The sequence below is a fragment of the Artibeus jamaicensis genome, unplaced genomic scaffold (assembly GCF_021234435.1).
Source record: "Artibeus jamaicensis isolate MK-2021 breed Jamaican fruit bat unplaced genomic scaffold, CSHL_Jam_final contig_354, whole genome shotgun sequence".
Lineage (NCBI taxonomy): Eukaryota > Metazoa > Chordata > Mammalia > Chiroptera > Phyllostomidae > Artibeus > Artibeus jamaicensis.
The window spans coordinates 296,157-321,087 of record NW_026521803.1 but is presented as its reverse complement, the minus strand read 5'-3'; positions in this window follow the sequence as shown (position 1 = coordinate 321,087).

Below are 24,931 nucleotides of genomic sequence, written 5' to 3'. Positions count from 1 at the left end.
CTATAAAAATCCATGTTGATCCACTCCAGAAAAATTGAAGGAGAATAAAGTCAGAGAAGAAATGATTGGCTTGCTCTCTAAGCAAGCTGATTGCCCTGTCATTTAACGGCCATAGATATTTCTACCATTGAGCATTGCAAAGGTCAGATTGTATAAAACATATTCAGATACATACAGATCATTTTGTATTCAAAATACCTTCAGAAGCAACATTGCTCTCTCCCCTGTGGTGGATGCATTGTATGGAAATGCAATGGGCCTGGATATGCAGGTGTACTTGGCATGCATGCTGAGTGGAGGGGAATTTGCTGTGTGTTTATGCCATCCTCACTTCCTGGCGATGTGTAGAGAATCCAGGAAAATCTGTACAAGGCTGCTTAAGCAGACAGCAAAGATGGTCTCATGCACAAAGGGAAGTTATTTGTCTCTTTTATAGTTTTCTCACCACTTCTCTCCCAGCATTCTTTAATCCTTGCCATCATAATGACTCTGGAGCTCATGGCTCTCTCTTATGTTTGCTCAAAATTTCCTAAAATTTTAACTCTTCCCTGACTTCCGCCATCCCAGATACGATGGTTAATGTCCACAGGCAGGTTTTGAGACCTGGTGCCGAAGGCTGCTCTGCCCCTACATTAGTGTCCAAGTCACTTGTTCTCTTTATGCCTAAGTTTCCCCCTCTATAAAGTAATGAAAGTGAAATAACCACTTAAAGAGGCTGCTGTGAAGATGGATTAAGCCCATCAAGATGAAGCCTTTATTTTCTTTTTTATTTTTATTTTTAGTAAATTTTTTGGGCTAACATTGGTTAATAAAATTATTTAGGTTTCAGGTGTACAGTTCTATAATACATCATCTTATATGTTCTAGTGTGTGCTCCCTATCCCAAATCAAGTCTCCTTTCATCACCATTTATCCCCCCATATCCTCTTCAACCTTCCCCTACCCCTCCTCTTCTCTCTGGTAATAACCATACTGCTGTCTGTGTCTATGACTTTTTTTTAAAATTTTGCTTAAGCCCTTCATCTTTTTCAGCCAGTCTTCCAACTCCCCTCCCTCCTGACAACTGTCAGTCTGTTGTCTATATCTGTTCCTATTTTGTTTATTAGTTTATTTTGTTCATTAGATTCCACATATAAGAAAAATAAGATGGTATTTGTCTATCTCTGGCTTATTTTATTTGCATAATACTCTACAGGTCCATCCATGCTGTTGTAAAAGGTAAAATTTCCTTCTTTTATTCACAACTGAGTAGTATTCCATTGTGTAAATGTACCACAGCTTTTATATCCACTCTTCTACTGATGGGCTCTTGGGCTGCTTCTAAATCTTGGCTATTGTAAATAATGCTGCAATTAACATAGGGGTGCAATATTCTTTGAAATTAGTTTTGCGTTTCTTCAGATATATTCACAGAAGTGGAATCGCTGGGCCATAAGGCAGTTCCATTTGAATTTTTTGAAGTCGTTCCACACTGCTTTCCACCATGGATGCCCCAGGCTGCACTCCCACCAACAGTGCTTGAGGGTCCCCTTTCTCCACATCCTCACTGGCACTTGCTTGTTGATTTGTTGATGATGGCCATTCTGACAGGTGTGCGTATAGTCAATGAAAGTCCTTGTTTCTGCTTGCTCCTAGTTTCCCTGTTTCTCCTGATTTGAGAGAATAGGAGTTTCTTTCCAGGTGTATCCAACAATTCCCACAATTTTACCACCAAGAGACATTTCATATGGCAAATGAAGATTTGCTATTTCAGATGCTGGTGGCCCCTTTGCTTTAATATTTGCACTCAGAATTGGAAATTTGGTCTGTTTGAGGAATGGATCAATTAAACCTTCAGCACCATTATAAAACTCGTAACTTCCCAGTGCCGTGGCATTGTAGCTCAGGGTGTTCTTGAAGTGCGCCACCTCAGCTCCCTGGCGCAGGGTGACCAAGAGGACATGGCGCAGCAGCCCGTGGGGTAGAGCCTGGCCATGCTGCCCACTCACTTAGCAGCTGGTGTTCACACATTTGCTTGAGTCCTTGCTGGTCTGCTCCAGCCAGCTCTGCACATCACTGGTGCGAAGGAAGGTGAGCTTCCAGGTGCGGTCCTCAGCCATAGCAGTGTATCCTGTGCAAGGAGCAGTGGCGCTAGCACCCATGAGGCTATGGGACACTTGGCTGCAGCCCACAGAGAGTGTGCGAGTACAGGTGAGGGGGTGAGAGCCCAAGATGAAGCCTTTAGACAGTCCTTGGGGCATGGAAAACATTCAGTAGGGGTAGGTGGTAACATTACCATTATTATCTTTCTCAAAAGCAATGTTCATATTTCCCATTTTGGCTTCAAAAACTTACCATTATTGCCAGGCCTTCATTCAGAAGTATGGCATGCCAAGCTCTATCATGGTCTCTGGATGTCCCCAGCCAAATTTTTTACTACTGTCCTATAAGGTAATTTACATCCAGGAGATCTGCCAATGTCTATGTGCCTTCATTCAACATTTGTAGAAATACCATTATGTGCCAGGTGAGGCGAAATAAATGAGCTTGTATCCTCAGAGATAACAGCTCTCCCACACTGCCTGCTTTATCACAAGCCACCAGTGGTCTCTGTTCCTTTCTCATTTTGTCTGACTGATATAATGGTATGGAGCTGCCACCATCCATGGTGGAAAGAGGTGAGCTGTTGATTGTAACACTAATAATGGTGAAAATACAATGAATGTATAGAAGAAGTGTAGGGGTTTAGCTCAGTGGGTGTGTCATTCTGTGTTTATGCCTGTTTTCTCTCATGATGGTCGAAGAATGCAACATGGGAGTTCTGGTGTTGACGCCTAATCTGTGACTTAACTGAGGTTTATGAAGAAGTGACAGTTCACACAGGCATGTTGACTGAACACCTAGGGTGGTCTCGGATCTTGTCAGAGATCTTAGGGAAGGACAGTGGTGGCAGGCCTGCAGCCCCTTCCTCTGTGTCCCAGAGCGCACAGCAGTCGTGACCCAGCCCTACGTCTGCCTTGGGATAAGCATCTGAGCCCATGGGTGCAGGACGGTGTCCTGTTGATTGTGATAGCCCCAGTTCCTACTCAACCAAACGTATGGAGAAAAAGAGGTAGACCATGCCCACCCCCTTTAAGAAATCTTTTGACTTATAAGAAAAGACAAAGGAAACATTACTTCCCCAAAAAAGATTCCGTGAGAAAATAGAACTGCCAGTGTTTATTTCCTATATCTGCTCAAGCGCAGATGGAATATGGGATTCTCACTCATGCAAGCAGGCAACACAAAGTAACTTCCACCCCCAGGCATCTAAGGTGGAATATGCACACACAACCACACACTGCGGTCTCTGGGTGAGGGAAGGAAATGTCAGAACCTATGCTTAATTTAATTTAGCTTTCAAAATTTATATTTTATGTATACTTTATGAGGTATGTAATACATTAGCACAATGATACATGCAAATATGTAGAATATATATGAATATGTTGAAAATATTTAAAATTTGTTGTAGAAAGGGGTACAATAAAATGTTTGGAAAGTGTTGATCTGACTATTTCTATATAGCATCTGAGTTGTATATAACTTCGGAATGACTATTAGTAAATATTTAAGTACATATACGATGTCAGCTGTGATTTGCTAATGGTTCTTCCCAGTCTCAGGGTAGTTTTCTCTTAAGATGGGCAAACATAAACTTCAAAGATGAACAAGTAGGTGGTCGGGGTAAGGGATGGAAAGGTGGACAGTGCTCGCTCATACTTCCTCTAATGGGGGGGGGGTCCTCGCATGGTGTCGGGCACTCTGAGAACCTCCTAAAGCTGAAACAACACACCCCTAAAAGATTGAGGTTAAAAACTGGGGGAAATTTTTAGAGAAATTTTATGATATAATGCAATCCAAGATGCTTAAAAACATTTTATCCTCCAGATCATTTTATTGATTATAATGGTTCATGTGACAAGATTACGCCATGGGAGGGCGATTGGAAGAGAAAAGACCCCCTACTGTAGATTTTTATATGGGGAAGATGAGAAAGGAGCGAGGCAGTAGAAACAATGTGAAAATAATTATAGAATTGTTTTTTCTCTTTGCCATAAATGCAATTCAATCCTAAATCAGAGATGGTAATGTTTAATACTAATGAACATTTCTTTAGCCTTTAGATATTTACTGATATTGTTTAACTTTGAAAAACTTGTCAGAAAGTGATGGGCTTCAATGTATTTATTTACCCAGTGTGACAGATAAAGTCTTTAACAGAATTTCTCACTCAGTATACACTGTGGAAAAATATGTGTTCCATTGAATGCTTGCCCTCCTCTGAGCTCAAGGAGCACTTGAACATGGAACACCTACTGTATAGTCGTTAACTTTATTCCCTGACACCAGTGTGGGTCAAGGGGCTAGGAAATCTACTCAGTCCCAAGTGTCTTGTCTTCTGCCCTGTTAAAAATTTTAGCAGAAAAAAAAGAATGAAAGAAAGAAAGGAAAACATACCATGATAAAGCCATCATGATGAATAACAGTGGCCTTAATTGGCATTAAAGATTATTTATGTTGGGATGACTAAGTTAAATCCTCTAACTGATTGGAGATACTTGAGTAATAGAATCCATGGAGTCCCATTAGAATTGCATTGACATATTAGCTTATCTTTGTACTTGATGGCTAAAGGGTATGGATGAGCATCTCACACTGTAGCACATCCAGGGTAAGATTTCTGACCTTAGATTTATTTATCTAAAGCAACAAACCCAGCTGCCTAATGCATGATCTGAATTATGGATTTTCCACTTACCCAGACAATGCGAATCTGCTGCTACAATTACAGCCCCTTTGAGCACCGCAGCCTTCTAACGCACTTGTTTACTCTATGCTCCGGCTTTTCCTTGGAGTGCACACCACAGTGCCTACTCCCTCGCCCCTGGAAGGCGCTGCACCTCGTCTCTTGGCAGAGTTGTCACCAGACAGATGCCAGCGATACTCTCAGAAGCACCTCCCCTGCTATTCTGTTCATTGCTGCCTTTCTCTCTTCAAAGGAGACTTTCCTTCATCAGAACTTTCCAATCTAAAGAATAATGAACTCAATTCTCCCTCTCTGTTCAGGGGAAGCACGTTCCCAGATCAGAGCAGAGAGGAGCTGTGGAAATGTAGTGAGTATTGGCTGAGGCCTGTCTTGCACTGGGCACTTGGGGTGAGAGAGTGTTTGTGTTCTGTGCCACTGCCAGTGTGTCTGGTCCATGATTCGCTCCCAAACGAACCCTCCAGCTGCTTAGCTCTGGTCCTGTAATTTTGAAATAGTCAGTGTTCTACCTCTAGGTTCTGCTTCTCTGTCTTTCTTTTTCCCTTCCTTCCTTTACTTTTAGAGAAAATATGATCATATGATATGTGCTGTTTTATGACCTGCTTTTCAAAAATGTGAAAGACTTTAATTGGCATGGTGGTACCTCTTTACTCTGAAAGTTTATACATTACCTAAGTATGCAGAGTGAAGCCTTCAAAGAGTATTTTTAGATTATTTTCAATACAGATGTAAACATAGCATTAAAATATAAATACATACATGAAATAAAATGAAAGTTTAATATGCATTGTTTTCTGAAAATTATTTTATTTTATTTAGCACATTATGAATGTATTCCACATCAAGAAATTATGTCTACATCATTGTAAATGTGTGTAGATCAGGTGTAACAGCATTTATTTAATGCATTGTTGTTAGATAATAGAATGTTTTCTGTATTTTACCATCAAAAACTATTATAAGATGAGCGTTCTTTTGGCTGAATCTTCCCTTTTAATTTCAGAAAATTTCAAACACACACAAAATAAAGACAATAGTATAATGAAACCCCACATCTCTACCACTTAACTTCAAAATTATCAATATTTTATAAATCTTCTTTCATTTATCTCCCCTCCCCAATGCACACACACATATATTTACATACACAGCTTTTTTTTCTAGAATAATTAAAGACAAATCTGACACCTTCTATATTCTTTCTATAGGAGAAGAAAACCATAAGAAAGGCCACCAAATAAGACCTATGTCCTCTCCTCTGCCTTGCTCCAGCTTCTCTGAGGGTCCCTGGATCGGGGTCAGGGGAGGCCATGCCCTATCTCCCTGCTTTTCCTATGAAATTAGAGTGTCAGGCTTGTGGTACATCTACCTTATAAGGTAACAGTAGCATGAATGGTAATCAGAAAGATATATGTTCTGCTCTTGCTTTTTTCAGTCACTGGCTTTCTGAATTTAATCAAATTACTTAGCCTTTCTGAGCCCTAGACTTGGAATAACAATACTATCTAGCTCATAAGGCTGTGCTGGGAGGTGAATGAAATTGTGAATGTAGGCAAAGCACCAAAACACAGTGCCTGACACAGAGGGGAAAACACATGGTCCATGTTAGTCTCCTGCCCTTAGGAAAACAGGTAAAGCAGAGACTTCAGGCCCCTGAGTTGAGCAGCCAAGCTTTGACCTTAAGGAAGGTGGCTCTGCAGCACTAGTATGTGTCCTGACTTGTCACCAAGGCCTGAAAATAAATACTCTATTGCTTATTTCTATCACAGAACCGTACCAGACAGTCAACTATAACTTTGAAATAACCAATCCAAGACAAGTGGGAAGGTTAGCTATGAATTGTTCATACAATTCATAGGTTAGCTATGTACATTGTTCAACCAAACTATAGGTGGTGACACTGAGTCATCCATGACTTGCATTTCCTTGGTGGAGCACCATACAGGTTTCTAATTCTTGCTCAGGGACCCAGGACTCCAAGCAAGTCATGTCACATTTCTGGACCTGCTATCCTCACCTGTGCAAGGAAGGCATCGGATTCCACTATTCTAGTGAAGAAGGCACGGTTAGATCAGAACACGCTGACCTCCAGGTTGACTTGAACCTGACTGCGATCGCATAATACCCCTTCATCAGCATTTGGGGTTGTGTGATTGAAAGAGCACAGGCTTTATAGTTAGCTGACCTGTATTATTCAAGGCTCAGTATTTATTATCCACTAAGTCCATGACTCAGAGAGAGTCTCACCCTCTCTAAGTTTCTGTTTCCTCAACTAGAACTTAGATGTAATAACGCCTACATCACAGGGTTATTCATTCATTTATTTGCTCAATCATTTCAATCATTCTTCAAGTCCTGTTCACTGCCTACAATAGACTGCCCTAGTAGCTGAGAATACTGCAATGAACAGAACAACCAAAATCCCTGCCTGCATTTAAGGGGGGACACATATATGAGATGTAACATCGCTTATTTATCTTATGCTTCATTGTTAGATATTTAGAGTAGTTCCTATTTCTATGGTCATAAACAATTATAGAGTGTGGATAGTGGTAGAGGAGAGGAGTTAAACAAAAATAAATAGTAAAATAAGTAGTAATTTAAATGGATACGAGTGCTAAAGAAAAAATAAAGTGGGAGATGATGACAGGGAGTATCGGAGGAGCAGTGAGACAGGGGACAGTGCTGCAGCTTTAGAAAGGCAGCTGTCTCTGAAAAGGTGACACCTGAGCGAACTCCTGGTGGAGATGTGGGGATGAGCCATGAGCACATGAGGAGGAAGAGTATTCTGGGTCACGGAGATGGAAAGTGCAAAGGTTCACCGTAGTGGGAAGGAGAGAAATCAAATGTGAGCGGAGGGAGAGCAAAGTGCAGGAAGAATTTTTAATGAAGTTTTTTCCCTTTGATAGAGAAAGGGAAAAGGATTTTTATTCTTCTTTCTTAACTGTTATTAAACTTACTGGGGTGCCATTGGTTAATAACATTATATAAATTTCAGGCACACAACTTATAAGACAACATCTGTATACTCCATTGTCTGCCCACCACCTGAAGTCTAGTCTCCTCCCACCACATATGTTTGACCTCCTTTACCCTCTCTGTCCTCCTCTCAACCCCTTCTCCTATGGTAACTCTCATTCAGTTGTCCGAGTCTGTGAATTTTTATGTTTATATGCTTGTTTTATTTGCTCATGTGTTGATTTTTCTTTTATATCTCACATATGAGTGAAATTACGTGGTTTTTGTCCTTTTCCATCTGGCTTATTTCACTTAGCATGATACTATCCAGAGCCATCCATGTTGTCACAAATGGCTATATTTCATATTTTTTGGCTGAGTAGTATTCCATTGCACATATACAGCACATGTTCTTTATCCAATCATCCTCTGGGGTACAGTTAGGTTGTTTCTATGTCTTGGCTACTGTGACAAATGTTGCAATGAACATAGAGGTACATATATCTTTATGAATAAGTATTTTCAGATTTTGGGGTAGCTACCCAGAAATAAAAGAGTAGAAAAGTATGATTTGACAAGACAGAAAAGGGCCAGGGGTATTCATTGTATAAAGGCATTCTTAGGGTCTAGAGAAGTAGAGGAGTGGGGCTTGCCCAGAGGGGCGGGAGGGAGACAGAGAACATGGACGCAGGTGCAGGAGGATGGAGCACAAGCAAGTTCCCTTCCCTCTGCTTCTATTTCCTCAGTGAAATCAGAAGCAAGTGAATCATTGAGAATAAGGCTAGGGCAAAAGGTGATGGAACTTAAAGAAAAAGAATAGGTGAGATAGTTTTCATCGTAGGTTAGTTGTAAGACCATGTGAGATGTTCTTCAGTTCTGGACAAATGCTTGATGCTGTTTCTTCTTAACTATAAATGTGGGAAGGCAATGCTATTTTTCACTGTGTCTAATGTGTCCCCAGTATAAAGGGTATTATTCTTTTCTATTGATTGAATGCACACACTTACTAATGTATGTATTCTTATTGACATCCTCCCAGACTTCCCATTATGAGATGTTGAGGAGACATTGCTTTATACTGTGTACTTCAATGTAGTTTTGATGACTAAAGATGAGAAATGGGTTCATACCTCCATCCCATAGTTGCCCATCAAAAATCCTGGTGGAATTAAACAAATTAAGTCTTCCTCTGAAATGCCTTGCAGTGTATGGAGGACATGCCTGGAAAATGCTGCCTCATATGTACATCCAAAGCTGTAGTGCCTGTAGACGGAGGATTGCCAAGTGAGGATAGTAGGGAGGATATTAAGCCATGTGTTCTCTTTCCAGTCAATTTCTTCAAAGGCCCCAGGGACCTCCTTCCAGTTCCAGCAGCTAGCAATGATTCATCACTGTCTTAGGGGGAAGTCACCTTTGCAGAATCAAAGAGGCAATAAATTCTTGGCTTTTAGGTTCAAGAACCCTCTCTTTCCCTCCTCCCTCCCCCAAACAAAAGATGTGGATGATGGTGGCTGTCCCCACCTCTAGCTGTATTTTGGGTGGTAAAAAGGAATAGAAGCCCAAATGGCTGAGGATCCAGTGACAAAGGAAATCACACCAGCACTTACTGATAGCAAAGAAAAAGGAATATAGCAAGATGAGTCCAGGGCAGAGAGAGTCTGCCTCAATCTCAGAGAAGTCTGGGAGAGCTTTCTCAAGTTTCCTGGGTCCTAGAGGAGTCTGTGGTCAGGACAAGGAGGACACAAGGTGGAGACAGCCCATTTGAAGTACTGGCAGAACTCCAGTGCCTGCAGCAGGAATGACTCCACCAGAGGATCGGAGAGGACACTTGCACAATGCTGCAAGTGCCTGCACAAGGCAGGCCAAGCCTCAGCATCTAATGTCCATTTTTCCTAACACTGCAGTGCTATGCAAACACCCCAGGACTGAGTGAGAAACCCTGAATGAAACAGCTTGAATTCAATCCCGAAGATGATCAAGTCTATCCATTTTATGAATTGTATTTCTGACACCACAAAGCTTAAATTAGAGATTAATTGGGATACAGAAAAAGATAAATTTAAATTTCTACTCATCTGTGTTGCTTCTCCTTAGTACCACTTACAAAATGAAAATATTCTTTGGAGAAATAACATCTTAAGTCACTAAAATCTTAGTATGAATGACCTTATCACAGAAGGTCTCAAAAGCGGAAGATTTTGCTCCTTGGGGGTATTTAGCAATGTCTGCAGAAAGTTTTGACTGCCACAACTTGGGGAGAGGGGTTGATAGTCACTGGTACCTAGTGGGAAGAATCCGGGGAGGCTGTTGGACAATGAACAATGCATAGGTCGATCTTCCACAGCAAATAATTTTCCAGCTCCTAATGTCAATAGTGCCGAGGTTAAGAAACCTTTAATTTTTCTCCTGAATAAAAAAAATTTGTTCATCATAAAAGGACAAAATTCCTCAAGGAGGAAGGTGGTACAGATGGAGAAAGAATATAAATTGAAACAGAGAGAAAATAAATTCTAGTCTACTACAGATTTTGAAGTACCAGTAGTTTTAGCATGGTAATTTATGATACCTAACGCTCAGAGAAAAAGAATGTCAAGCTAATTGCATCCTACTTCCAATAGTACACAAAGCAAACACTCAGAATACTAACAGCCACACAATACAGCAAAAGCACTAAGATTTTATTTCATTACCACCTGGCATGCATAACTAACACCTCCCACATAAAGTTTGGTGAGATTCAGGCTAAGTTAGGCTTACAGATTAGTGAAATTCTATCCTTGGAGGTTAGTGAGCTTCTTTCAATAGAAAAGGGCAATACAAGCCTTACAGCTTTTTCTCCTCTACTTTTATATACTTCTCCTGTTCCAAGGGAATTGCTTAGTCATTTTTTTCTTTTAAAAAGCCTGTTTTACTGGTGGCTTCAGGGAGAAATGACCTTTGACACACACACCCAGTCTCTCACTCCTTACCTCTGCCATCCCACCTCCCAAAGACTACAGTGGTGTCCAAATGGGCTTCCTGCCCCCAAGAACATGAGGCAATCTGCACACCATACAGAACATGAGGAGGAGTTTGACATCTGTCCTTGGATATTTGCACAACCATCTGGTGCAAGTGAAACATTTTTGACAATGAAGAAATTAGCATGGTTGTTGTTGGGTCAGAAGTCACCACCGCAACATACTTTCCATTCCTCTTCTTCCCCATTTATCTATAGCATTCTGCACTATTGGGCTGGTCAATCTACTCTTGCCATAGTTTTTGTGAGGCTGCCATTTTGGTTTCTTTACCTATCTAACAGATTGCTCCTTTTGGGTTTTCCTGACCTTCTCTTCCTCCTGCCATTTCTATTTTTGTTCTTTCCCCTCATCCTTTGCTTCAATCTCTATTTTGGCAACTCACGTGGACCTCTTGGCCTTCTCCACCAGATGCTTGTCTCTATTCTGAATTCTCTTCTGAGGTCATAGCCTGATGTTTTCAAAATTTACTAGTCATATGACTCTCTGTGTCCAGTTTCATCACCTAAGAAATGAGGATAATAGTAGTATCTATTTCACAAGGTTATCGTGAAGAATAAATGAGGTAATACTCTGTTTGATGTAGAGTCAGTGTTCAAGAAATGTTGGCTATTATTATATTATTGCTATATATTTTTTCACTTAGCAGCCAAAAAATTACCTCAAACTTATGTCTACAATCACACTCACTGTCCTCCAAAATCTGTTTCTTTTTCATTGTGTCACCCTTCTAGTGACTCAACTTAACATCATTTTCAACTAAAGTGATCATATTATTGTCCAAGTGGGTGTACTTGTAAAGAGAACGGTAATAATCATTCATTACACCAGAGCAAGCTGAAGCCACAAGAGTCCCTGGCAAACTGAAGAGATACATGGTCCTTCTGCCTTTAAACCTCTTCTCTTCCTCTCACTAGTGGGGCAGGCTCTCATCTGACCCCCAACGCCTCTAATTTGGATCAGTGCCCCATTCTCCTTGCAGAACTTCCTCTCCTCTACCTCCCCCCTTCTGTTTTACCTGTATATCTTCCCCTGCTTCAAAACTTCCCATTTCCTAATTAGGGTATATGGCAGAAATTATTTATCCAAAGTTCTAGGCTTTCTACAATCTCAGACAACATTTATAACATTCATTGATCAGAACCAGGGCAATTGAATACACCATTAACCGCCCACAGATTCATCCTGGACTTCACCTTCCTCCTCCATGCCTTTGCTCTAGAATGTTCTCTTTTTTTTTTTCCTTTTCCTCAAGAACTCCCATCCCCACCCTGTCCTCATAGATCCACAACCTACCTACCCTCAGAGCTCATCTCCTTGACTCTCTATACAAACCCTTCCTAAAAGCATTTAGAGTGTAAGGGGGCCTGACTTCCTAACATTTCTTCCCTTGAACTTGTATTTAATTTGTGGCTCTTATCCTCTCCAACCTAAAATTAGTTACTTGGATTCATGCACTTATTATCCCATAACATACTATAAATTCCTTCAGAACAGGATTTAAATTCAATAATTTATCCAAGAAACTTAAGTTTTAGCACTTGGTAGATATTCAGTAGATATTTGTTGACTGTGTGACACTTCCATAGGCTCTTTTAAATATCTTTTTCTTTTTATTTATTTTATTTCTAAATTATATTTTATTGTTTATATTATGACTATTGTCCTGATTTTTCCCCTTTACCCCCCTCCACCCAGCCCCACCACTCCCTCAGGCAATCCCCACACCATTGTCCTTGTCCATGGGTGATGCATTTATGTTCTTTGGTTAGTCCCTTCACGTTCTTTCAATAAGTCACCACCTCTCTCCTCCTCTCGTACAGCTGTCAGCCTATTCTGTGATTCTATGCTTCTGATTCTATTTTGTTCATTAGTAAATTTTGTCCATTAGATTTCACATATAAGTGAGATCATATGATATTTGTCTTTCACGAACTGGTTCATTTGACTTCAAATAATAGTCTCTAGTTCTATCCATGGTGTCACAAAAGGTAAGAATTCTTTCTTTTTTTCTGCTGCATAATACTCCATTGTGTAAATGTACCACAGCTTTTTAATGCATTTATCTACTAATGTACACTTAGGTTATTTACATATCTTGACTATTGTAAATAGTGCTGCTATGAACATGGGGGTGCATATATTCTCTTAAATTGAGGTTTTGGGATTCTTAGGATATATTCTAGGTAGTAGAATTGTTGGGTTAAAAGGCAGTTCCATTTTTAATTTTTTGAAAACTCCATACTATTTTCCACGGTGACTGCACAAGTATGCAATCCCATCGACAGTACACTAGGGTTCCCTTTTCTCCAATCCTGCCAGTACTTGTTTATTGATTTATTAATAATAACCATTTTGGCAGGTGTGAGGTGATATTGTATTTTGACCTTGCATTTCTCTGATGATTAGTGACATTGAGCATTTTTTGTATGTCTGTTGCATCTGTCTATTTTCCTTCTTGGAGATGTGTCTATTTAGGTCCCTTTCCCATTTTTTAATTAGATTTTTTGTCTTCCTGATGTAGTCTTTATCTGGTTTTGGAATTAGGATAATACTGGCCTTGTAAAAAAGAGCTTGGAAGTCTTCGTTCCTCTTGATTTTTTTTGAATATTTTGAGAAGTATGGATGTTAATTCTTCTTTCAATGATTGGTAGTTTGCCTGTGAAGCCACCTGGTCCAGGACTTTTGTTTGCTGGGAGTTTTTTTTATTACTGCTTCAATTTTATTAGTTGCTGTTGGTCTATTGAGGTTTTCTGCTTCTTCCTGATTCAGTTTTAGAAGATTGCATATTCTAGAAATTTATCCATTTCACTAGGCTATCCAATTTCTTGGCATGTAGTTGTTCATAGTATTTTTACAATTCTTTGTATTAATATTGCTGTAATATCAGTTGTTTCTTTTCTTTCATTTCTGACATTATTTATTTGGGTCCTCTCTCTTTTTCTTTTTTTTAAATTAATTTTATTTAGTTATTTTTCAAGTACAGTTTTTTTGTCTATTTCTCCCATCCCAGCCTCCCCCGCCCCTTGCTCCCCACCTCCCTCCCATTTCCACCCCCCTTAGTTCTCGTCCCTGTGTCCTTCCTATTTGTTTCTCCAAATCCATCCCCCTTTTTCCCCTTAACTTCCCTTCCCTCTCCCCTCCATTCACTGTCCCCTTGTTCTCTATTTCAGTGTCTTTGGTTGTTTTTTTTTCCTGCTTGCTTGTTTGTTTTGTTGTTTAGCTTCCTGTTAAAGGTGAGATCATATGCTATTTGTCTTTCAGCATCTGGTCTATTTCACTCAGCATAATGCTTTCCAGTTCCATCCATGTTGTTGCAAAAGGTAGTAGCTCCTTCTTTCTCTCTGCTGCATAGAATTCCATTGTGTATATGTACCACAATTTTTTGATCCATTCATTTACTTATGGGCACCTAGGTTGCTTCCAACTCTTGGCTATTGTAAATTGTGCTGCTATGAACATTGTGGTGCATAGGTTCTTTGAAATTGATGTTTTAGGATTCTTAGGATATAATGCTAGCAGTGGAATTGCTGGGTCAAAGGGCAGGTCGACTTTTATTTTTCTGAGAAAATTCCATACTGTTTTCCATAATGGTTGTACCAGTCTGCAGTCCCACCAACAGTGAACTAAGGACCCCTTTTCCCCACACCTTCTCCAACATTTGTTGTTTGTTGCTTTGTTTATGATAGCCATCCTGACTGGTGTAAAGTGGTTTCTCATTGTGGTTTTAATTTGCATCTCTCTGATAGCTAACGATATTGAGCATCTCTTCATGTGACTCTGGATGTTCTGTATGTCCTCCTTGGAGAAGTGTCCAAGTCCTTTTCCCATTTTTTAATTGGGTTGGGTGTCTTCTTAGATTGGAGTCGTGTAAGTTCTTTGTATATTTTGGAGATTAAACCTTTGTCTGAGGTATCATTGGCAAATATGTTTTCCCATACAGTTGGTTGTCTTGCTAATTTAATACTGTTTTCTTTAGCCATGCAGAAGCTTTTTATTTTGATGAGATCCCATTTGTTTATTCTTTCCTTTATATTCCTTGCTTTAGGGGACATATCAGTAAAAAAGTTGCAGCATGAAATATCTGAGATTTTCTTGCCGATGTTCTCCTCTAGGACTTTAATGGTGTCACGGCTTATATTTAAGTCTTTTATCCATCTTGAATTTGTTTTGGTATATGGTGTAAGTTGGTGCTCAAGTTTCATTTTTTTGCATGTAGCTGTCCAATTCTCCCAGCACCACTTGTTGAAGAGGCTATCTTTACTCCATTTTATGTTACTGCCCCCTTTGTCAAATATTAATTGACTGTAGAGAGTTAGGTTGATTTCTGGGCTCTCTGTTCTGTTCCATTGGTCTATGTGCCTGTTTTTATGCCAGTACCAGGCTGTTTTGATTACAGTGGCCTTGTAATACAGTTTGATATCAGGTATTGTGATCCCCCCTACTTTGTTCTTCTTTCTCAAAAGAGCAGCTGCTATTCTGGGTCGTTTATGGTTCCATATAAATTTTTGAAGTGTTTGTTCTATGTCTGTGAAATATGCCATTGGTACTTTAATAGGTATTGCATTGAATCTGTATATTGCTTTGGGTAGTATGGACATTTTGATGATGTTAATTCTTCCAATCCATGAACAAGGTATATGTTTCCATTTGTTTGTGTCTTCCTTGCTTTCTTTCTTCAGGGTTGTGTAGTTTTCTGCATAAAGGTTTTTTACCTCCTTAGTTAGGTTTATTCCCAGATATTTTATTTTTCTTTTTGCTATATCAAATGGGATTTTTTTCTTGATTTCTGCTTCTGCTGATTCATTGTTGGTATACAAAAATGCCTTTGATTTCTGGATATTGACTTTGTATCCTGCTGTTTTGCCAAATTCATTAATTAGTTTGAGTAGTTTTTTGGTAGAGTCTATAGGATTTTCCATGTACATTATCATGTCATCTGCAAACAGTGACAGTTTTGCTTCCTCCTTTCCTATTTGGATGCCTTTTATTTCCTTTTCTTGCCTGATCGCTGTGGCTAAAACTTCCAATACTATATTGAATAGAAGTGGTGAAAGTAGACATCCTTGTCTTGTTCCTGATCTTAGTGGGAAAGCTTTTAGTTTTTTCCCATTGAGTATGATATTGGCTGTAGGTCTCTCATATATGGCCTTTATTATTTTGAGAAATGCTCCCTGTATTCCCACTTTGCTGAGTGTTTTTATCATAAATGGGTGTTGTACCTTATCGAAAGCTTTTTCCGCATCTATTGATATGATCATGTGGTTTTTGTCTTTGCTTTTGTTTATGTGATGTATTACATTTACTGATTTGCGAATATTGAACCATCCTTGTATACCTGGGATAAATCCCACTTGGTCTTGGTGTATGATCTTTTTGATATATTGTTGGATGCGATTTGCCAATATTTTGGTGAGGATTTTAGCATCTATGTTCATCAGCAGTATTGGCCTGAAGTTTTCTTTCTTTGTTGTGTCTCTGTCTGGTTTTAGAATTAAGATGATGCTGGCTTCATTAAAAAGAATTTTGGAGTTTTCCATCCTTCTGGATTTTTTGGAATAGTCTGTGGAGAATAGGGGTTAGCTCTTCCTTAAATGCTTTATAAAATTCTCCTGTGAAACCATCTGGTCCAGGGCTTTTGTGTGATGGGAGTTTTTTGATTACTGCTTCAATTTCTTTAGCTGTAGTTGGTGTATTTAGATTTTCTTTTTCTTTTTCACTGAGTTTTGGAAGATTGTATTTTTCTAGAAATGTGTCCATTTCCCCTAGGTTTTCAAATTTCTTGGCATACAGTTTGTCATAGTAATTTCTTACAATCCCTTCTATTTCTGTGGTATCAGTTGTAATCTCTCCTCTTTCGTTTCTGATTGTGTTTATTTGTGTCCTCTCTCTTCTTTTCTTGATGAGCCTACTTAAAGGCTTGTCTATTTTGTTTATCTTCTCAAAGAACCAACTCCTGGATTCATTGATCCTTAGAATTGTGCTTTTAGTTTCTATGTCATTTAATTCTGCTCTAATCTTGGTTATTTCCTTCCTTCTGCTTGCTCTGGGCTATCTTTGCTGTTGTTCCTCGAGTTCTTGCAGGTATAGGGTTAGGTTGTTTGTTTGAAATGTTTCTATCTTCTTTACGTAGGCCTGTATTGCTATAAACTTCCCTCTCAGGACTGCCTTGGCTGTGTCCCATAAGTTTTGGGTTGTTGTGAGTTCATTTTCATTTGTTTCCAGAAACATTTTGATTTCTTCCCTAATTTCATTCTTGACCCATTTGTTGTTTAATAGCATACCATTCAGTCTCCATGATTTTGGGTGCTTTGGGTTTTTTTCTTTGGGGTTGGTTTCCAATTTCAGTCCCTTGTGGTCAGAGAAGATGCTTGGTATGATTTCAATTTTCTTGAATTTCGTGTCCTATCATGTGGTCTATCTTTGAAAATGTTCCATGTGCATTTGAGAAGAATGTGTACTTAGCTTCTTTGGGATGAAGGGCTCTATACATATCAGTTAAGTCCATTTCATCTAGGGTGTTGTTTAATGCCACAGTATCTTTGTTGATAATTTGTTTGGAAGATCTGTCCATTTTTGATACTGGGGTGTTAAAATCCCCTACTATAACTGTGTTGCTGTCTATATCTTTCTTGAAGTCCTCTAAGATTTTCTTGATATATTTGGGTGCCCCTATTTTTGGTGCATATATGTTTACAATGTTAATGTCTTCTTGGTGGATTCTTCCCTTGAGTATTATGAAGTGACCTTCTGGGTCTCTCTTTATGGCCCTTTTTTTGAAGTCTATATTGTCCGATATGAGAATTGCTACCCCAGCTTTTTTTCTTGTCTGTTTGATTGGAAAACTTGTTTCCAGCCTTTCACTTTTAGTCTGGGATGGTCTTTTGTCCTGAGGTGGGTCTCTTGTAGGCAGCATATGTGTGGGTCATGCTTTCTTATCCATTGAGCTATTCTGTGTCTTTTGATTGGAGCATTTAATCCATTATTATTGATAGGTACTTATTCATTGCCATTTTTGTACCTGTGTTCCTCTCTGTCTCTCTCTTATCCTTCCTTCCCTTAAAGCAGTCCTTTTAGTATTTCTTATAGAGCTGGTTTGGTGGAGGCATATTCTTTTAGGCTTCTTTTGTCTTGGAAGCTCTTTATTTGGCCTTCTATCTTGATTGAGAGCCTTGCTGGGTAAAGTAGCCTTGGTTGTAGGCCTCTGGTTCTCATTGCTTGGAATATTTCTTGCCATTCTCTTCTTGCTTGGAGTGTTTCCATTGAGAAGTCAGTAGCTAACCTTATTGGGGCTCCCTTGTATGTTAGTTCTTTTTTCTCCCTTGCTGCCTTTAAGATTCTCTCTTTGTCTTGGAATTTTGCCATTTTGATGATGATGTGTCTTGAAGTGGGCCTTCTTGGGTTCCTCTTGATTCGGACTCTGTGATTCCTGGATTTGTGTGACTTTTTCTCTCATGAAATTAGGGAAATTTTCTCTCATTACTCTTTCAAATATGTTTTCTATCCCTTGTTCTTCTTCTTCTCCTTCTGGTATTCCTATTATTCGGATATTATTATGTTTCATATTGTCTTGCATTTCTCTTAATCCTTCTTCATTCTTTCTGAGCCTCTTTTCATTTTCTTGCTCTTTCTGTGAGATGCTTTCTACCTTGTCCTCCAACTCACTAATCTTATCCTCTGCTTCATCTATCCTACTTTTGAAACTTTCTACTGTGCTCTTCAATTCGGAAATTGTATTCTTCATTTCCTCTTGTCCCTTGCTGATAGTTTCCATTTCCTTTTTCATGTTGATGTAGTTTGCAGAGAGATCACTGTAGTTCCCCTGTAGTTTCTGGTAGTTCACTGTGAGCTCTTTGAACTTCATAATAACCAGTGCTTTGAATTCACTATCTGATAGTTGATTAGCCTCTATTTCATCTAACATTCTTTCTGAAGTTTCTGCTTTTTCTTTCATTTGGGGATTGTTTCTTTGTCTTCCCATTATTTGAGACTCTTCTTGTTAGTCTCTGCTTCTAAAATTGATCTGTCCTGAAACCCTGGTTTTATGGTGTGAACTTCTGTGGTATGATCCTTGTGAAGTTCAGTGGTGCAGACTCCTTGAAGTTTCTTGATGTTCTCCGTCTCTACCTACTCTCATGCTAGTCCTCACGCTGGTCCCTGCGTTGGTTGCCTACCACTGCTGAATGTCCCGGCTCTAGTAGCCGCCTCCTCAAGCGCCCAGGCCCGTTACTACGGCAGTGGCACAGGGGCTGGAAATGTCCCAGCTCCCCGTAGCTGGCTCCTCTGCCTCCCAGGGCCATCACAGGGGTTTGGAGTGTCCCAGTTTCCATACCTGACTCCCCGGCGTTCAGTCAAGTCGCTATGGCAGTGGCACAGGGGCTGAGAATGTCCGGGCTCCCGTAGCTGGCTCCCCCCGCGCCCAGGCCCGTCTCTATGGTGGCGTCACAGGGGCCTCATTTGTCCCTGCTCTTGCATCTGACCCTTCTGTTGCCCAGGCCGGTAGCTATGGCATCGGTACAGGAGCTGAGAATGTCCCAGCTCCATTTCCTGACTCCTCTGTCACCCAGGACCATCACAGAGGCTTGGAGTGTCCGGCCCCCTACCTGACTCCCTGGCTCCCAGGCCTGTTGCTATGGTGGCGGCACAGGGGCCACGTGTGTGCCAGCTTCAGTAGCTGACTCTGCCACTGTCTGGTGTTTCAGCATCTGTCACAATCTCTGGTCTTTTAATTTCGTAAATGCTGGGTAACCGATGGTTTATTGTGCTGTTTCTCTGTAGATCTGCCAGGATTTTCACCCGTGAGTACAGGAGCTAGCATCAGCTCCGTCCTACTCCGAGGCCATCTTCCCAGCATCCCCCCTCTCTCTTTTTCTTGATGAGCCTGGTAAAAGGTTTGTCAATTTTATTCATCTTTTTAAAGAAACAGCTTCCAGATTCATAGAACTTTTGATTCTATTTTTAGTCTCTATGTCATTTATTTCTACTCTGATCTTGATTATTTCCTTCCTTCTACTCAATCTTGGTTCATTTGTTGTTGTTTTCTAGTTCTTGTACATGTAAGTTTAGATTGTATGATTGAGATTTTCTTTGTGTTTTGAGGTAGGCCTGTAATTCATTGAACCTCCCTCTCAGCATTGTTTTTTGTTGCTTCCCATAGGTTTGGGGTTGTTGTATATTCATTTTTATTTGTTTCCAGGTACTTTTTTATTTCTTTCTTGATCTCATTGAAAACCCATTTGTTATTTAATAACACGCTATTTATCTTCCATCTTTTTAAATATTTTGATGTTTTTTTAATTGAGGTAAATTTCTAATTTCATGCCATTGTGGTAGAAGAAAATACTTGATATGATTTCAATCTTCTTGAATTTAAGGCTTATTTTGTGTCCTACTTTGTGGTTTGTCTTTGAGAATTACCCATGTGCATTTGAGAAGAATGTGTATTCTTCTGTTTTGGGATGAAATGTTCTGTACATATTAATTAGGTTCATTTAATCTACAGTATCATTTAAGGCTGCTGTTTCCTTGTTGACATTTTTGTATCTGGATGATATATTGATTGGTGACAATGAAGTGTTAAAATCCCCTACAGTGATTATTTTTGTCAATCTCTTCCTTAAAATCCACCAAGATTTTCTTTATATATGTATGTGCTCCTATATTGGGTACATATATATGTAAAAAGATTATAACCTCTTGTTGAATTGATGCCTTTATTATCATGTAGTGACCTTTCTTATCTCTTGCTATGGGCTTTGTTTTGAAGTCTATTTTGGTAGTAATACCCCAGCTTTTTTTTTGTCTCCATATTCATGGAATAATTTTTTCCATGCCTTCACTTGTAGCTTGTGTAAATCTTTTGTTGTGAGGTAGGTATTTTGTAGATAGCATATCTATAGGTCATGTTCTTTAAAAATATTTTATTTATTTATATTTACAGAGAGGGAAAGAGAAGGAGAAAGAGAGGGAAACATCAATGTGTGCCTGCCTCTCATACACCCCCCTACTCAGGACCTGGCCCACAGCCCAGGCATGTGCCCTGACTGGGAATTGAACAATTGACCCTTTGGTTCACAGGCCAGAGCTCAATCCACTGGGCTATACCAGCCAGGGTCATGGGTCATGTTTTATTATCCATTCAGCTACCTATATCTTTTGATTGGAAAGATTTTATTTATTTATTTTTAGAGAGGGGGAAAGGGAAGAAGAAAAAGAGGGAGAAAAACATCAATTTGTGGCTGCCTCTCATGTGCCCCCTACTGAGGCCCCAGCCTTCAACCCAGGCATGTGTCCTGACTGGGAATTGAACCTACAACCAAAGCCTGGACTCAATCCACTGAGCTATATACCAACCAGTGCTTAATATTATTATTGACAGATACTTATTCATTGCCATTTTTTCTTTATACCTATGTTCCTCTCTATATTTCTTCTTCTTCCTAAAGTAGTTCCTTTAGCACCTCTTACAGTACTGGTTTGGTAGAGATGTACTCCTTTAGCTTTTATTTTTTGGTCCGGGAAGCTCTTTATTTTGCCTTTAATTTTAAAAATTGTCCTTGCTGGATAGAGTAGGATTTGTTGCCCTTCCTTGCTTTTCATTACTTTGAATACTTCCTGCCAATCCCTTCTGGCCTGAAGTGTTTTTGTTGAGAAATCAGCTGAGAGCCTTATGGGATCTTCCTTGTAGGCAACTAGCTGTTTCTTTCTTGAAGATAATTTGTTTAATATCTTAAAAAGGTTCTCTCTTTGTCTTTAAGCTTTGCTATTTTAATTATGATGTGACTTGGAATGGATCTCTTTGGGTTCATCTTAATTAGGACTCTGCTTATTGAATTTGTGTGACTTTTTTCTTCGCCAGGTTAGGGAAATGTTCTGTCATTATTTCTTCAAACAGGTTTTCTATTTCTTGTTCACTCTCTTCTTCTTCTGATATTCCCATGATGCAGGTATTGTTATGTGCCATGTTGTCCCAAACTCCCTTAAACTATCCTCTTCTTTTTAAGACTTTTTGGTTGTCTGATTGGGTATTTTTCTACCTCATCTTCCAAATAACTGATTCAATCATATGCTTCATCTAGCCTGCTTTTAGGGTATTCCTTCTAGGGTATTATTCATTTCTTACTGGTTCTTATTCATAGTTTCTATGTTCTCTTTCATGCTGATGTAGTTCCCATAATGTTCCTGAATTTCTAAGTTCCTTGAGTATCCTTATAACCATTACTTTGAATTATATGGCTGATAAATTGCTTGCCTCAGTTTCATTTAACTCTTTTCCTGGATATTCCCCCTTGTCTTTAATTTAAGAGTTGTTTTTTGTTACCCATTCTAGTTGTCTCTTAATGCTTGTTTCTGTATATTAGATAGATCAGCTTTGACTCCCAGTCTTCATGGTCTAGCCTTACATGACAGGCATCCTGTGGGACCTAGTGGTGCAGTCTTATTGATCCCCTTAACTGAATGCTCTAGGAATGTCCTTCGTGTGGGTTATGTGGGACCTCCTGTTGTAATTTGATCTTGATTGCTGTTGGCCCACTTGTTGGTCAGATTTCCACTCCAGCTGGCTGACTGGGAGGCTGAACCCCAAACACATCTTTCAAGCTACTGTACAGGTGCTGACAGAACAAAACAAAACAACACAACACAGAAAAACAAAACAGAAAATAAGCAAAAACCCAACAATAGCAAAAACAACAACAAAACATAAAGCATAGCAAAAGAAAACAAGGATAGCATAAGAAAACAAAAAGTAAGAGAAGAGAAAATGAAAGAAAAAGAGCTATGAGGGGGAGAAGGAAGAGGAAAATAAGAAATAGAAAGAGATAAATGGCAAAAAAACAAGCAAGAGGAAATAATAAAAATAAGTAAGGGAAAGCATAAAATAAGAGTTATGAAAGAAAAAAATAGAGAAAAAGACAATAGAAGAAAAATAATAAAAAGGCTATGAAAAAGAAAAAATAATAAAACTAATGAAAAAAGAACAAAGTGGAATTCTTTTCAGCAGACTTTCGTGCCTGCCTGCTGGGATCTCCTTTTCAGTACTGTTTCAGTGTTGTCTGAACTAGTGTAAGCCAATGTCAGATGATGTTCATGTCTGGCCCTCAGAGCCTGTTTGATACTACAAATGATCCATACTTTGCGGCTGTTTCCACCAGACTTGGCTGTGCATGGGAGGGGCCAAGCTGCCCTACAAGGACAGATTTTACCAGCACAGGCCCAGGGGTAAATCAGCAAATGGACCAAGGTGCCACCAAATCTGCCTCTGCATGCTCTGTCTGCCAGCCTGCTGTCAGTCTTAGACACTGAATCAACTGTTTCTGAAAGGCCTTCTGGTAGAATCAGGAGGATGGGACCCCTGAATCTACCATAAGGGAGAGGTACCATTCAGACTTCAGGGAAGATTGTTGATGTGTTCTCCCATCCTAGAGCCACATGTTTGAGTCTGTCCCAGATTATTCCCCTGAACTCAGTAGGGCGGAGCCCCTGGTAGGCAGGCAGGTGAGGCCTTCAGTGCCTAGAGTTTGGGTCTGCTGGAAATTCAGGAGAGTGCTTCTATTGGGTGGGTTGAGGAAGTGCCCACCCAATAGAAGCACCCTCCTGATTGGGGAAGGTCTCCTGTGTTGAGGAAGTGCCAGTCCAGTTCCCAAAGCCAGTCTCTGACACTCCCTGAGCCTGCCTGTGTTGTTCTCTTCTCAGCAAGGATTAAGATGCAGGGTGAAGAAAAAAATCATTCAGGGTGAGATAATGACAATTATAGGCTGATTTCCCTAGGAGGGGTTTGCTCTTCTCAAGAAAAAATGCTGCTGTGGTATCAGGGGGTGACCCTGCACAGGGATCCTGAGAGCTGCTTCCCCACATCTCTTCCCATTGCTTCCCACTCCAGATTCTCCTCAGGTAACTCCAGTCTTCACTGCCTTCCCTTTGCAGTAGCCCCAGGTGATTGGCTGCAAAGGAAAAAATCTTGTGCTTTGGCCCCTTAAAAGAATGTGTGTTTGTCTCCAGTGGGCTCTGTCTCTCCCTGGTGGACAAAAACTTTGCTGACTTTCACCAAGGGATGCTGCATAGACAGCTGATCCTGGCTCTGGCAACCATGCTGGGGAGCCCAGCCTGGGGTTTAGTCTTCACTCCTCTCAGAGGGAAGCTCCCACAGCCATTCTATCCTCTACCACCTTGGCTAGCTGCCCATGGTAGCGGGGCCAGACTCTTTCACAACCTCGGCCTTCCTACTGGTCTTGAGGTAGTTTCTTCCCATTCTTGGACATTTTCTCTTCAGGTAGTCTAGACTGGTAATTTCAGGTGACTGTTCCCCTATTTAGCTTTATTTCATTTGGTTCTAGGAGGAGGTGTGAGAAAGGTCCTACTCCACTGCCATCTTGTGCCCCTTCTTTTGAATATTTTTAAGTAACTGCATATGGAAGTATATTAATGAATTTCCCTACTAAGGAGAATCTGTTTCTGAAAGGCCTTATGGTATAATCAGGAGGATGGGACCCCTGAATCTACCATAAGGGAGAGGTGCCATTCAGACTTCAGGGAAGATTGTTGGTGTGTTCTCCCATCCTAGGGCCACATGTCTGAGTCTGTCCCAGATTATTCCCCTGAACTCAGTAGGGCAGAGCCCCTGGTTTTGTATTTAGATGGCTTTAGCCAATGTGCAGTCCTCAGAAGATAGCTAAAGCTCTCATTTTATGTGTGTGGCAGGGGTGCAGGAGGAACATGGCATGAGGGATGCTTAGAGAGCTGGGAAGAAAATTTGAAGCTCATTAATATTTGCCCTGGCCAGATAGCTCAGTTGGTTATTCATCCCAACATGCCAAGGTTGTGGGTTCCATTCCTGGTCAGGGCACATACAAGAATCAACCAATGAATGCATAAATGAAAGGAACAAACATTGATGTCACACACTCTCTCTCTCTCAAATCAATAAATAAAAAATTTAAAAATATTTATGTCAAGTAAAGTATCATAGACAGTGGCAATTTGGGTGTGCAGATGGGCACACTGAGGCTCAGGAAATACAAAATGGCTTTACAAAGCAGTCCTGACCAACAACACCCAGATAGAGTTATTGCTGAGAGTTGTCTCAGCCACCCCCTCCCTTTACCTCAGGGGAGGTCGCAATACTGAGAAGTGAGGCGAGGTGACTTTCCCATCACTCCCACTGGTGTCACAG